General features: G+C 45.4%; 1 protein-coding gene across 9 annotated transcripts in view; it reads right to left on the bottom strand.

Moving 5' to 3' along the window:
• The window catches only part of PACSIN2 (protein kinase C and casein kinase substrate in neurons 2), a 145,195-nt gene that overhangs the window by 92,458 nt on the left and 36,298 nt on the right, over window positions 1–16,439 (bottom strand). For 2 of the 9 annotated variants that reach the window (XM_063622964.1, XM_063622967.1), the window contains exon 1: window positions 377–521. The exons of 4 other annotated variants lie outside the window; for them this stretch is intronic. The gene's annotated coding sequence lies outside the window, so the exon portion shown is untranslated. Of the gene's footprint in view, window positions 1–376; window positions 525–16,439 lie in introns of those variants that run through there. 3 more of the 9 variants (XM_063622966.1, XM_063622968.1, XM_055252556.2) reach the window with 3 other exon arrangements.

Below are 16,439 nucleotides of genomic sequence, written 5' to 3'. Positions count from 1 at the left end.
GAAAAAAAATACAGCTAAAGTATGTCAGCTACTCTAAAACATGCCAAAGCAAAGGTGCAAAGTTATTGCATCTATTTTGAAAGGAAGCATGCACGTATGTTCTAAAGCCAGAGTCAAAAATTACAAAACACAATCCTTCATTTGTTTAAGCCGAAATCTATTCTCCAAGAAAATCAAACACTTACTCTGACATTTTCTCCAAGCACCCTGGATAAAGCATTCTGCATTGCTCAGTTAATAATGAACTAATTGAACATTTCCATCAAGGAGCTCTAAAACTAGGTGCGCTTGCATAGAAGGTGAGAGTTCTGTTAAATCAGTCACTCAGTGAGAAAGAAAACAATTCCGTGAAAATTCTACTTTCAAAGAGGTCTACCTTAAAGGAAATGCAAGCCTTCCACAGCACATTCACATTTTTCTGTCAGATGCCGGCTAACTCTGCAGCTCAGCTTCCGTACCTGCCTCTTTCCAACCCTGCTGGCATGTCTGACCTCTGTCTCTCAGCTGAATTCTCCCAGCACATTTCATCATTTCCTGTTGGCTGCCGAGATAAGGTCATTCCCCTACACTGCTGCATTCACTGTACAGTCCCAGGTTCCCAGACTGCACGCTCCTGCCTGCTGTGGCCATCACAGAAGAGCTCTCTTTTCAGAAAGTGGCCAAAGAGAAATTTCAGTATTTCCACGGAAAATCAGGGAGAAGAGGTCTGAGAACAAAATTCATACAACCCCCTCCCCCACACACAAAAAATCAAATTATATACAAACTAACTTACACCATACACGAGAGTCTTCTAATATCTTCTTGTATTTGGGATCCTCCTGCTTACAAGAGAAAAAAGACAGCATGCTCTGCATCTGAGGGGCGTCACAGCAGTCAGTGGGACAGGGACTTGCTTGCACAGGATAATGTTACATTGTCCCCACATGTGGAACTCAACTTCCTTCTGTGACTACACACAACAAGGCAATGCCTGTCAGCAGATGAACAGGAAGCCTCATGCAGGAGACGGGACTGGGGACACGGAGTCCCCTGGAGACAGGCAGGGGACCCCATGGTCTCTCAGCAGCACGACTGTCTCCTAAGAACTAGGACACTCAAATACGCAAGTGTGATTACACGGAAATAAAAATACCTCGCTTCTTCAATTTTTACAAAGAATTTAAAGTGAAAAAAAAATAAATAAAACTTCAGGTGAGGAGAGAAAGATTTTAAAATGCTTGTGCCTACAAGAATACATACTATATGATTCCCTTTGGATCCAGCACAAGAAAAGGCGTAACTAATCTACACCCTTTGAAGCCAGGACAGGGAAGAGAGAGAGGAGGCAGGCAGGCAGGGGCGCCAGGAGGGTTTTGGAGCTGTGCTGTGGCTCTTAAACTGGCTATGGGTGTGCTGCGCTTGTGAAAATTCACTGATATGTACACTTGAGATCTGTGCACTTTAGGTATGCATATTATTCAATCAAACTTTTTAAAGTCTCATACAATATCACAAAATACAGACACTACAGGAAAGAGTAGATATGGAAACTAATCTGCAAAAACAGACAGGAAACAAATATCTCAAGGGATCAATTTCCCCTAGGTGCCCTCCTAGAAGATACACATGCACACTCCCCCATTCCCCTTGGCAAGCCAGGATCTAAGTGGTAATGGCCAGGGCAGGGCCAGTTCAGGGCGGTTCCTCCTTTCAACATGGCCCAAGCGGGTGTATGTAGGGATGGGAAAATACATAATTGGCAAAAGAACATACTGCAAGGGGAAACTGTGCTAAGTGGATATACACTATTTACCAGTGTTCTTGCTACTCACATTCATTCAAAAATGTTCAGTTAAAAACAGCCATCTAGTCTTACCTTATAACACAAAACAAAGTAGGTTAAAAATCTCTTTTGAAAATCTTGTGTTTAGAAATTCCTTAGGCTGGGCCGGTGGCTCACACTTGTAGTCCCAGCACTTTGGTAGGCTGAGGCGAATGGATTGCTTGAAGCCAGGAGTTTGAGACCAGCCTAGCCAATATGGTGAAACCTCATCTCTACTAAAAAATACAAAAATTGGCCAGGTGTGGTGGCGCCTGCCTGTAATCCCAGCTACTCAGGAGGCTGAGGCACGAGAATCGCTTGACCCCAGGGAGCAGAGGTTGCAGCGAGCTGAGATCACACCACTGCACTCTAGCCTGGGTGACAGGGCGAGATCCTGTCTCAAAAAAAGAGAAAAAGAAATTCCTTAGTGGAAAAATACCAATAAAAGCAAAGACCACATAACATGAGACTCTATTACTTGACATATGATAATAATTTACACTACTTGAGAAATTTACCACCCCTCCCCACACAGCCCTTCACCAAAAAAGCAGAGAAGTCAACACATATTTCACTATATCCTGTAGTCGGCTTAGTTAAATCCACGGCACCATCACAGAAGATGAACACCACAGTGCCATGCCCGCCACAGCTGGCAAGCACTCACTCCACTAAGACAGAAGCAGCACCTGAGTTCTGGGGAAGCGAGTTTGAGACCAGCCTGGCCAACACGGTGAAACCCCGTCTCTACTAAAAAATACAAAAACTGTCTACCTGTTCCCTCCCCCAAGCCAGGATACCAGAAAACTTTTTTTTTTGTCCCAGAGCCCCACTGAGGGCTGCTGGTTATAGGAGGGCTTTTTGTTTGAGACTCACTCTCTTTTTTAAAATCCAACAAACACAGGCTGCTCAATAAACATTTACACAGCACTTACTTTATTTCTGGCTAATCATGAAAATAGCTCTATGGGGGTAAGCACTGTTACCTTCATTTCCCAGATGAGAGGTTATGCAACCTGCTAAGTGTCCCACCGCTGGTGCAAGGAGGCCAGCCTGTGAGCCCAGGTAGCCAGCCAGCCTCCAGAGTCCTAGCTACACGACACTGCCCCTCCATCTGGACTTCCCTCAAGGATCAGAACTGGGTCTTGGATATAGTTTCTGCTTAATAAAAAGCTGAACTTAGAAAAGGAGAAGAGGCCCAAGGCAGAACTGGGGTTGGGGGGTGGAGGGTGAGGTCTGGGGTAGGGGGTGAGGGCCACATCAAGCTCAGGGCAAGGGAAGGCCAGCCCAGCAGCAGCCATTCACAGTCCAAGCCACAGGGCCACCCTCACATGCCCTCAGGCAAAGTGCAGCCTGGATGCCTGGGGTGGGTGGAGGCATTGTGAGTCCTGCCCCAAGTACCCAGTTACCAGAGCAAGGGTGGGGGGGGGTGGGGGGGGGGCGCAGAAAAAGAAAACTGACTTTGAACTGAATAGTAGTGGGACTAGGAAGTCATCAGACCAGATCTCCAGTGTGGCTAAAGACACCCTCTCCCTGCCCATGTCAGCCACACCTCACTAGTGGACTCCAGGCAGGAAACGTGGACTATGGCAGAAGACAAGACTGACTCAGGCAGCTCTCCTGTCCCGGGCAGTGATACAGCTGCCCGACCACCCTCTAGGTGATGCTGGGACAGAAACGCCGCTCAGGGAAGCTCAACCTGCTGGCCTCTGGCATGCAGAGCCTAAGCTGGAATTCCAGTTCTGATCTGGCTTCTGTCATCAAAGACTGGAAACCACTGGACATTCATTCAACAACCATTAATGCCAGGCACAGTGCTTAGGGTCCCACAGTCAAAGCAGCCAAGGTCCTTGCCCTGGCCCACAATGTACAGGCTGAGCAGAAGTGCAAATAAATAAAATGAGGGACGTCTTGTGCTGGTTCTCCAAGAGTGTGCAACCAGCCCACTCAAACCATGCGGATTAGGGCGGAAGAAAATTCAGAAACAGAGTCCACCAAGTTAACTAAAGACCAGCAGCGCCATCCATCAGCTGAGGCCCCCTGCAGGGGCGGCAAACAACACGCAGGGCAGCACTTCCTAGGGGGATTCTTTCGCCCAGCGGTCAGTGCAGCTCCAGCAGGCCAATTCATCAGCCTAGCAGGACTCAAAGACAGACCAGGATCCAGCAGGGCTGCTGCTTCTGTCTGAGGCCTTTTGTTATATGATTGTCGCATGGTAAAAATGACTGCTTTTACCACATTTACCACGCTCTTTTGAAACACTGTAAGATAGGTACTCCTAGCCCTGATTTATAGGGAGGGAAACCACCACAGAACATAAGCAATCTGCCCAAGGTCACCCAGCTAATAAGGGCAGAATGAGATTCAGTCAGGTCCATTTGATACAAAGCCCCTCCTCTCTCTACCACACCCGTGCCTCCCATGGAACGGGACCTGCTATGAAAATCAGGATATTTGGCAAAAGGTCGTGTCATTTGGAAACAATGAAATTTCTACAATTTTTTTTCACCACTTCTCTACTGGTCTGTCACTGCTCTAATACTATACTGCCTTAAAAAAAAAAAAAAACAGCAGCCGGGCGCGGTGGCTCACGCTTGTAATCCCAGCACTTTGGGAGGCCAAGGCGGGCAGATCATGAGGTCAGGAGAGCGAGACCACAGTGAAATCCCGTCTCTACTGAAAATACAAAAAATTAGCCTGGCGTGGTGGCGGGTGCCTGTAGTTCCAGCTACTCAGAGAGGCTGAGGCAGGAGAATGGCATGAACCCAGGAGGCGGAGCTTGCAGTGAGCTGAGATTGCGCCACTGCACTCCAGCCTGGGTGACAGAGCGAGACTCCGTCTCAAAAAAAAAAAAAAAAAAAACCAAACAGCTTTATTGAGATATAATTTACATGTCACACAGTTCACCCATTTCAAGGGCACAATTCAGTGTTATTTAGTATATTCACAGGTGTGTGCAACCATCACCACCGTCAAGGGTAGGACATTTTCATTACCTCAAAGAGAAACCCTGTACCCTTTAGCTATCATCCCTCTATTCCCAACCCTTTCCCCAGCCCGCAGCAGTCATTGTGTTTTACAAGGTGATTCTTGGCTGGGCACGGTGGCCCACGCCTGTAATCCCAGCACTTTGTGGGGCCAAGGTGCGCAGATCACTTGAGGTCAGGAGTTGGAGACCAGCCTGGCCAACATAGTGAAACTCTGTCTCCACTAAAAGTACAAAAATTAGCTGGGCATGGTGGCACACGCCTGTAATCTCAGCTACTCGAGAGGCTGAGGCAGGAGAATTGCTTGAACCCAGGAGGTGGAGGTTGTAGTGAGCCAAGATTGTGCCATTATACTCCAGCCTGGGCGACAGAGCAAGACTCTGTCTCAAAAAAAAAAAGGTGATTCTTAAAGTGATCATGGGCACACAGTAATTGGGTTGTTAATAGAATACCGCAGATCGCAGTTCTGTGCTCGCCTCAGTCTTTCCCTAGCAGGCTAAAACTAACAGCTGAGCCAGGACAGGGCAAGGGCAAGGCAGGAGACCTCAGTGGCAGGTGGCTGGCATAGGAGGTGGGGTACCTGGCAGCCTGGCACGGGGCAGGCACTACAGTTCCTATGTACCTGGGTCCCTGAACTTAGCATGCCCCAAACACAGAGCCAGGTGATCCATCGGCAGCAGGGACGACAAAGTTAGACAAAAGACCAAAAGGAGCTGCTCTGACCACAGGCCTTTTCCATTAGGAATTTATAACTCCCTATCTCCAGAAAGGCAAACACCGAGATCCTACAGGCTGGCCCAAGCCAGGGGTAACTAGAATAGTGTTGTTCTGAGAAGCCAAACTAGTCAAGGACTAGCAAGACCCATGGCTTGGATAAAAAGAAGATTCCCTCAAATCTGGTTCATTTATTTGCTAGTTCCCTCTGCCTTCCTCACATGCTGCTGAAAGATGGGGAGGGCATGCGCACACTCCTGTAGCACCTAGGTTTCTGTCACACATCTCTATACAGGACATCAAAACCCAACTGTGTGTGGCATCGGCGCACAGCTGAAAACCACTCGGCAATAAAAAGGAATGAGCTACTGACAGATGTAACATGGATGAATCACAAAAACATCATGCTGAGCAAAGCAGCCAGATGCAAAATAGCACCCACTGTGTGTGTCTACGTGGATGAAATTCGAAACCAAGCAAAACCAATCTACAGGGACAGATTAATGTTTGCCAGGGCCAGGGGGCAGGGTCAGGGACTGACTTCAAAGGGACACAAGGAAATTTTGGAGCAATGGAAATATTGTCTTGACTGAGTCACACAGGTGTTTCCACTTGTCAAAGCTCCTAAAAGGATGCACTCAATTGTATGTAAACTAATACCTCAATAAAGAGGAAGAAGGGGGGAGAAGGAGGGGAAAAGGTGAGAAAACAGGAGAAAAGGAAGAAAAGGCCCTGGCAGAAGTCTAGTAACAGAGCTTCCTTCCTACCCAGCGTCTGCATCTGCAATACAATGGTGACTGACATTAACCAAGAACCATGAAGTGCCTCAGATTCAAAAGATTAAAGTAAGTTCTGTGTCATTTTAGCCCAAGTGTATTTCTTGGGCATCAATTCTTAGAATAACTGATCCTCTACCAATGACTTTGGTAGAGGATCCAAATGGTCCACTTTCTAACCAGGCTAGCTTGGGTTCTTCCCACTAGCACTACGATGAAAAGCATGACAATGATAGTTCAGTGACCTGGAAGTGGCAGGTGTCAGCGACAGGTTTCAATGGCTGCTAGACAGTAAACCAGTAAAATTTAATATGATAATTTAAGGCATTAGTTTTTCTCTCTCTTCAAATAAGTAAATCTTAAATTCTAGAAACCTACTATAATCATAAATAAATATATAATCATAAATAAATAAATACTCATAAATAAATTACGTGAAAATGTGATAGGTCAATCTTTTTCATATTTTTCTTTTGGCTGAGAACAGGGTAGTGGCTATTTGCAAATCCTACTTGTTAGCCCTTCATATGTTTCATGAACCAAGATGTAATAGAGCCATCTTGGGCTGGGCGCGGTGGCTCACTCCTGTAATCCCAGCACTTTGGGAGGCCGAGGCAGGCGGATCACGAGGTCAAGAGATCAAGACCATCTTGGCCAGCACGGTGAAACCCCGTCTCTATGAAAAATACAAAAATTAGCTGGGTGTGGTGGTGTGCACCTGTAGTCCCAGCTACTTGGGAGGCTGAGGCAAGAGAATTGCTTGAACCTGGGAGGCGGAGGTTGCAGTGAGATCGTGCCCCTGCACTCCAGCCTGGTGACAGAGTGAGACTCCATCTAAAAAAAAAAGAGCCATCTTGTCTTTACTCATCCCACATGTGTACATAAAAAGGAATAAACCAAGCCAAATGTCTAACATTCTCTATCAAAGAAGAAGGTGCTAGGACAAAGCAAAGCAAAGTATCAGTTCTATCTTTGGCAAGGGAAAAAATGTTAAAACACTTTACATAAGCTTGCTTCTCTGGCACTTGTCCAAAGATTTTCTTTAACAGTGAAGCGAGACTAACTAATGGAGACAGTCCAATTGAGGAAAAACTTTAAAGCACCAACATGATAGAGGGAACATGTTAATTTTTTTTCTTATGCATTTTATAGAATCCCCAAATGCCACAGGAGAAGCAACATCTAGATTTCTAGCACATTTCAGTTAAGATGTCACACAGCCTCATGGTCCTGGGAATAGCTCGAGCCTTCTCTGGGCAACACATTAAAAATGGAAGATGATCCAAGAAAGATCTGAAATTCAAAAGGAATGTGAGCAAGGTTCCTGGTGAATTTGTGGGTATTTTCAGGAATAAAGTTAGGGGCAAGATACGTTAATGTTTTATTGGTGTGATTTTTTCCCCCTCATCTATTTATAGTTTAATTCAGCCATCTGACAAACATTTTTCAGCACTGTCCAGGCTCTGGAAGTTACAAACTAAATAATTCACTTAAACGAACTTGTCCGTAAGCAGCTTCAAGTCTGGTAGGGTAGACAGACGAGTACCCAGAGGACCATGCAGGGTGACAGGTGCTCCATAACAGACCAGGCAGGGAATGCGGAAGGTGGGGCTGGGGCAGGGAGCCAGGAAGAGATGTGGGAAGATGCCCAGGAAAGCTGGACTCTGAGCTGAATCACGTAAACAAGGGCCATGTCCTGCTGCACCTCTGGCTGTGGCCTCCCCTCTTTGGCTGGGGCTTCCTCCTCCCTCAAAGGAGAACAGAGACCAGATAGAAGATCCCAACGTTACTGATCAGGGCTTTTTCCTGAGGGCAGGAAAGGCAGCCGACACAAGGCCGCCGACTTTATTTTGCCCCCTAAGGACATTTAAAAAAGAAAAAGACCTATCACTCCCATTATTTCATTAAAGACATTTTAACACCAAAAGATGGGTAATACAACCCCAGAATCAATGAAAAGCCTTAAACTAAAGATCTTTAACTTTGTAACAGAATAATTATATTGTTGGTGTTTCACTGTCTAGCACCATAGTGAAACTGGCATTGTGAGTTGGTGTTTAGAAACCCTGCACATGGGCCAGGCACGGTGGTTCACGCCTGTAATCCCAGCACTTTGGGAGGCCGAGGCGGGTGGATCACGAGGTCAGGAGATCAAGACCATCCTGACTAACATGGTGAAACCCCATCTCTACTAAAAATACAAAAAATTAGCCGGGCGTGGGGGTGGGCGCCTGTAGTCCCAGCTACTTGGGAGGCTGAGGCAGGAGAATGGCATGAACCCGGGAGGCAGAGTTTGCAGTGAGCCGAAATCACACCACTGCACTCCAGCCTGGGCCACAGAGCGAGACTCCGTCTCAAAAAAAAAAAAAAGGAAGAAACCCTGCAAATGGATGATCAAATTAGGTACTTTACTGAGTGCATATTTTCTGACATTTTATACATACTCCTCAGATCTTTATATACAATGATATACTCAGGATATACACTCATGATAACCTTGCAAGGTGGGAGTACTGCGCCAGTTTTCAGATGAGAAAACTACAGGTTTGGGGAAGTGGCTTGCCCACAGTTGCACAGCAATGGCGGCACGGGAAGCTGCAACCCTGGCTCCCTCTGACAGCCGAGTGTGTCCTGGACCTCCACAAACAGCGTGACACTGCAAGAGAGCTGTGGGTGATTGCAGCAGCTCTTCCCAGAACTAAACATCTGTTTCACTGTTGTTGCTTTGGGGAAGGCAAAGGAAGAGTTCAAGTCTGCCACCTTTTTTTTCATAGTCCCTAATAACCAACTCAAACCCTTAGTGAAACCAGGAAGGGTATAAATATGTAAGAAAATGAAATCGTGGTGCCAAGCATTCCAGGACGCTACCATTATCTTCTCCCTTCTCTTTCTATATTTTGGATCAGTGCTGGGGAAAAAGAAAATGGGTAAGATGGGAAAAGAAATAGGTAGCATTTGAACCCTTATTCGAGATTTTCAATACTTGGCATGTGTCATGGTTAGTTTTAGAGTTTTAGGTGTCAACTTGACTGGAAAACCTAGAAACCTAGTAAAGCCTGATTTTGGGGTGTGTCCATGGGGCTGTCTCCAGAAGAGACTAGCACATCAGTGTGAGTGGATGAGGTGGGGAAGAGCCACCATCAATAAGGGCAGGCACCATCCAATCTGCCAGGGGCCTGAAGAGAACAAAAACAGGAAAAGGGCAAATGTGTCTATCAACGTCCTGGAGCTGGGATGCACTCACCTCCTGCCTTGGGCCACGGAACCCCAAGCTTGCCAGCCTTTGGACTCCTGGACTTATACCAGCGGCCCCTGGGTTCTTAGGCCTTCAGCACTGGACTGAGAGCTACATGACTGGCTTCTCTGGTTCTGGGGCCCTCAAATGTGGACTGAGCCACACTACCGGCATCCCAGAGTCTCCAGCTTGCAGGCAGCCTGTCATAGAATTTCTCAGACTCTACAACCATGTGAGCCAATTCCCCTAATAAACTGCTTCTTATCTATCTCCATCCATCCATCCATCCATCCATCCACCCTATTGGCTCTGACTAATACAGCCATGTAGTAAGTATACATCTAAAGCCTCTAGGTGCTGGCAAGTGTTACATAAATACAACACAAAAGACATGGTCACTAACTTCCAAAAGCTTCCATTCTCAGTTTGAAATATGGAGATAATTATAAATAGAATACCAACTATAAACTTAAAAGTGTATCTCATTTTACAAATTTCTTTTCAACAAATGATCGTGACATTACATGGTAGACTTTCTTTGTATTCTATAAATGTATTCCAACTAATCTGTAACCTCATTTCAATTGGAATTCTTTTCTGATGGCACACCAGTGATTTTTCTCCCTAAAAGATGTTAAGGAATATTATTATTACACTGTTACTAGCAGTATCACTTAACATTGGTTTAGATGCAAGTTTTTCTTCTTATGGAGGCCTTGGGGAAGAACCAAATACATTTAAGATGAGTAATCCTCCCACCTCGATAACTCTGGCAACGATGACCATTGTAACACCTGCATTATCCAAGCAATATGGGATTGATTATCACTGTAGATTGGAAATAGTTTTCTCTTTTCCTACGTAGTTTCTACGTAGAAAGTAGAAACTAGGTCAGGCACAGTGGTTCATGCCTGTGATTCCAGCACTCTGAGAAGCCGAGGCATGAGGATCACTCAAGTCCACGTGTTCGAGACCAGCCTGGGCAACACGGAGAGAACCCACCTCTACGAAAAATTTTTAAAAATTAGCTGGGCTTGATAGTGCACAGCTGTGGTCCCAGCTATCAGGAGGGTGAGGCTGCAATGAATCATGATCCCACCACTGCACTCTAGCCTGAGTGACAGGGTGAGATGCTGGCCCTTAAAAAAAAGAAAAAGAAAAAAAAGAAAAGAAACTAGAATGACCCCCCGTTTCAACAAGTATCAACACATGGCCAATCCTGTTTCACCTGTGATGTGAAAACTGTAGAATGCTCACAAAATCACACAACCCAAATGCATCTCCACCTGACCTGGCATGTCCCCTTTGACACTGGCACCCACAGCCCAAGTCCTCACGCTGGGAAGAGGCACAAAGCAAGCAGAGCAGGGCCCTGGCCTGAAGGGATCAGCAATCTTGTGGGGAACCAGTGCCACCTGAATCACATTTAAAACAGAGAACGACTAAAGTAAACCCGCAAGGTTAACATCACGTTGATGAGTCATGGCAGTATCAGGTGCCTCCTGAGATGACGTAATGAAAAGGGCACTTCACCTCTGTGGGACTCTCCCCAAATTCATCCGCCAATCTAATACTAGGAAAAATCATCAAGGACCTGGATGGGATCCTAGAACTGCAAGAAAACATCAGTGGGAAAACTGGTGAAATCCAAAGAAAGTCCACAGTTTATTCAGTAATACTGCATCAATGTTAATTTCAAAAAAAATGAGCTGTGGTTACATAAAATGTTAACATTAGAGAAAGTCAGGCAAAAGGTAGACAGGAACTCTATTAGTTTTGCAACTTTTCTACATATATAGAATTCTTGTAAACAAAAAGTTTATTATAGAAATAATAATACAAAAGTTTAACGAACATTCATTACATCCTTTGCAAAAAGGAGTCAGGGACAATGTGGTCTTCTTTTTAAAATTTAGCCAAGGAAGATGAAGCCTAAAGAAATCAAATGATTTGTTAAAATCTTGAAGTAAGCAAGCACCTGAAATGAAGGCAGGGCCCTGTGTAAGCTGACGTCACCCGAGGTGCTCCACGGCAGTGCACCACCAGATACAGAGTGCTTGTGATAACAAGCAGTGCTGACCATGAGATGGGAGGCTGGCCTGCAGCGCCTCCCCACGCCACCCACAGCTGTGCAGTCAGACAGCGAGCCAGTCTCCCTGCACCACCCTGCCCTGTCCCCAGCCTCTCCACTCCAGCCTACCCCTGCACCACCTCTCACCACTCAGCAGTTTCTGAGGGTCTGCAGGCTAACGCTAAGCTAAAAACAATGAAAGGAGGTGGCATTACAAACCACCATGATAAAAATATTTTAAACCACCACCATTTTACAAAAATAGTTCCTTATATATCTAGAAAAAAAAGATATGATCAGAACTGTGCACTAGGAAACCTGAAGTTGTAGCTCTGCACCAGGATGGGCCCAAAGTGGCCAAAGGAGAATTCCACCTCTGGGCTTTCTGACCTGGAGACCACGCCTGGAAGCACACAGCCTACTGCCTCACTCTAAGAAAAGTCAGCCATGCTGTTACTTTTTTTTTCTTATGTTGCCCAGGCTGGACTTCAACTCCTGGGCTGAAGCCATGCTCCCGCCTCAGCCTCCTGTGTCCCCGGATTACAGATGCATGCCACTGGCACCCAGCTCAACCGTGCTTTTAAATGGCTTTGAATGTGCTTCTTTATAACAGCATCTTCCTACATTTCAGACAGGACAAAATTCTAGAAATAAAAGCACACACCTGGATTTTCTAATTATGAACAGCATGCAAGGATTGTTCATTGTGAACCAGATTTATCATGACTTTTATGGCTGGGGTCAATGCGGAAGTAAGACCTTTGACAGGGCAGTCATATATCTGCTCACATACTGCAGCAAACACATCTGGGACATGACGTCAGCTTAAACAAGAATTTCTGTGAAATATTCCTATCCAAAATGCCCTGCAACAAATTACTGAAAGATAAGGAGAGAAAGAGAGAAGTGGTGTTTTTAAAACAATCTCTAAAAAGAAAAAAGGCAGAAGACACTGTAAAAAGTATTTCCAGAACAGAAGGTTTGAAATGACAGACTCTGTCACAGGTCTCGCCCACAAGGCAATCCCTCCTGAGCAACTTCATTATTTCCACTTGCTCAGGAATTGATGAGCATCTTGCAAAACACAGGTCAAAACTTCCCCAGTGCTCTGAATTATGCAACTGGGAATCTGTACCACACTGTTTTTGTCAACAAGGTTCCACTGCAGCTTCCTCCTTTAACTTCTCATTGAGAAAAAGACTCCAGATGCTTTCCCCATTCATTTTTCAAATGTTTCATTCAATCGGAAACTCTACATACACACTTTGGAATTTACACATTTGATAGCTGCAAAGCTTGCAGACAAGCTCTCCAGCCAACATGCCTGCCTGTCTCCGCCCAAGTGTGGCAAGCCCCACACTTGTGCCAGGCATGGCCCCCTGCCCCATAAACCCAGAGTGGGTTGGCTGCTGTCCCCTGTAACAGACACAGAAACAGGCCTGCTACACTGCAGTCTTAGGCCTGGGCCCATCCCCCACTCCTGTCTCCATCATCCCTCATTTCCCTTGTTTCCTTGGCATCTAGCACAGGGCTTAGCGTCTAGGGGCAAGCATATGTTAAAAGAGGAAAAGAGAAAAGCCCATGAGAGAAATGGCAGTCTCATCTTTGGGGACACATAGCTCAGGTGTGGATGCCAAGTATCAAGAACGGAAGTGTAGCCTTAACTTGTAGCCTGATACAAATGCCAGCTCACAGCCCACGAGCTGTGGAATCACAAGTCAATTTACCTCAGAGCCTCAGTTTCCTCAACTGTATAAAAAGGACCAGCATCTCTCACCTCACAGGTTACCAAGAGGATTACACGAGATAAAGCTCCTGGCCTGGTGCCTGGCAGCTCACTGTTGTCCTGAAATCTATGTAAGTCTCCTTCCCTCCGAATCCCTATGTCGACTCTGCTTCCAGTTATCTGCCATCCAGTGTACCACGACTAGGTACAATGAAAAACAAAAGCCAGTTCCACCAAGGGGCTGGCGCCTGAACCGTCTACCCACAGCCCTTTCCCATGAGCACCAAATAGCAGGTGCCATACCCAGAGCATTCACCTGTTAATTAGATATGATCTACTTCTAAACAGTAGGAAAGGATGCCAGCTCCCCTTTGCCACTGACTTCCATTCCCTCAATGCTCCTGGTCTAAGCCATGCCTAACTCCTCCTCACCGGAGAACAGAAGAGGAGAGTGTTCTTCCTGGTGAGTAGGGGCAGAAGGCAGGTACCACGGACAGGCTTCTTGTCTGGGTAGAGACCATCCATTAAAAGATCATAAGCACCGGCCATGGCCAACATGGTGAAACCCTGCCTCTACTAAAAATACCAAAATTAGCCGGGCATGGTGGTGTGTGCCTGTAATCCCAGCTACTTGGGTGGCTGAGGCACCATAACTGCTTAAACCTGGGAGGTGGAGGTTGCAGTGAGTTGAGATTGTGCCACTGCACTCCAGCTTGGGCAACACAGTGAGATCTTGTCTAAAAAAAAAAAAAAAAAAGAAGAAGAGGAAGAAAAGAGAAGGAGGAGGAGGAGGAGAGGAAGAAAAGAGAAAGAAGAAGAGGAGGAGGAGGAACAACAACAACATAAGCATTGGGAATTAGTCCTCTTTTCCTTTCCTCTCCATCCCAGATTGATGCAAGGCAGCCAGCTGGAGCAAGTATATATGCTCTGCAGACCCAGCTGACCTTTGAGTAGACTGTGCCAGGGCCTAGAATGTGGGTCAGGGAGAGTCAGCAAGCCCACCTGCCTGCACCGCAGATGAGCTCTAGTCCACCACTTCCACTACATTGTAACAAGGGTGGCATTTTGGTCTTGTTCTGACACTCACATCACCCTCTCCAAGGTCCGATCTGTATCAGTTTAACCTACTGACTCCCTTAAACCCAATGCCAATATTCAATTATTAGCACTGAGGAAGCTCCCACCATATTCACCACAAGTTTTAGTGCTTTTACAGGACACAGAAATCCATTAGACAAAGTCCCCATTCTTGTGGTTTACTCATAAGACAAATAAAACTAAAATATAGCTATTAAAAGGTAGAAAGGGGGCTGGGCATGGTGGCTCATGCCTATAATCCCAGCACTTTGGGAGGCTGAGGCAGGAGAATTGCTTGAGCTCAGGAGTTAGGGCGAGACCCTGTCTCTACAAAAATAAAAAATATATACAAATATATATATATAGCATGCATACAAGGAAAAATTATCCAGCAGTAAAAATGAATGAAAAATGAAATTTGCAGATTACTTGTGAGTCTTTTTATAAAATTCATAAACAAAAATAGAATATATTATTTACAGATACATGTGTATAAGTATTCTTTTTTTCCTCCTTTTTCTAACCAGAGCCTTGTCAATCTTCTTTAAAAAAAAAAAAAAAAGTGCAGGAATGATGAACTATTCTAGAATGCCTTTACCCACTGTGATGCACAGTGGTTTAGTTCTCCAGCAGGTGGTTGGCTCCCAGGCATTTATTAGTATGTTCCAAAACTTACATATCCATCACCTCTTGTTTTACATGAATTTTAAGTTATCTAGGAAAACATTTCTAAACTAGGGGTAGATGAGAGAAATGCTGTAAGACAGACACAAGGAAAAGACCCACTGATAGATGTTCAACAAATACCAGGCCAAAAGCGGGCCAATGCTGAGACACCCTGGCCCCCATAGCTTTCCAGGCCAGTCTGGAGGGTCCAATCTGAGCTGAAACCCTACAGTTTAGAGCATTGAGGCCTTCCCCACCTCTCTCATTTGGAGAACATTCGTCTTCTTATTTCGCACGTAGGAGAGGAACAGGGGGCTAGAAACCATGCCTGTGCTAATTCTTCACCTAGAGGGAGTACATAACCTTGGCACCTGCCAGGCTAACCCACCCACTACTGACCCTCCTCACTCTAAATGTCACAGGTAGTTCTCAAAATGCCTCCAGGCTTATTACTTTAACAATCCTCTTCCCAGCCCAACCCCAGGAATTCCTGGTTCCTGTAGAGCAAGGCCAGAAGCTACACCCTGGTGAACAGCCACTGGCAAGTGCAGGCCTTAATGCACACTTGCTCCAGACAGAGCAGAGGCAACACCGGCCAGCCCAGGCGACAGACTGGCTCCTCTCCCCACAAGCCTGACAAGTCCACAGGATCATCTGGGGGTTTACAGATTTGAGGCAACAGTGCTAAATGCAGGCCTCCCTGTCATGCCTGGAGTGTCACAGAATGGCCACTTAATAGGCTTGCTGCTGGGTGTTGGCACCTATTTCTATATTTATGTAGATTCTATGACTGTTTTAGATTTTCATTAAGATTAGCGGCAGAATTGTATTACATGCCTTTTAAATATGTTAATATAACCACATGGGTTTTCTTTTTAACGTGATACAGTGAATTGTGATGTATAACATTAACTGAGCACTTATGCACCAAGCCCAGGTTTAATCATTTCACAGATATCCCATTTTGTCCTTCTATCAACCCTATACAGCAGTATTGTAATTGTCCCGCCAATTTTATAGATGAGGAGACTGAAGCTCAGGGAGATTAACTAATTTGGCTAACGTCAGAGAATTAGTAAATGGCAGGGCTGGGGCAAACCATGCTCTAATCCCTGAGCCAGAAGTTTCTCTAGCCAACACAATACCTCATGTTATGCTATCCTTGCATTGCTAGAGTAAATCTTGTTTGGTCGTGAAAAATTAATCTTTTAATACACTACTGTATTCAAATCATTATTTGATTTAGAAACCTACTTTAAAATGTTGCAAATATATATAAACATATATATGCATTAACAGACACATATTACATTCATATGAGACTGATCTGTAATTTTATCTAGACCATGAATGGAAGAAGAAACAAACATTTTTACAAAGAAA

The sequence above is a fragment of the Symphalangus syndactylus genome, chromosome 18 (assembly GCF_028878055.3).
Source record: "Symphalangus syndactylus isolate Jambi chromosome 18, NHGRI_mSymSyn1-v2.1_pri, whole genome shotgun sequence".
NCBI classification, from domain to species: Eukaryota; Metazoa; Chordata; class Mammalia; order Primates; family Hylobatidae; genus Symphalangus; species Symphalangus syndactylus.
The sequence above is the reverse complement of the archived record's forward strand: the minus strand, read 5'-3'. Positions and strand labels throughout refer to the sequence as shown.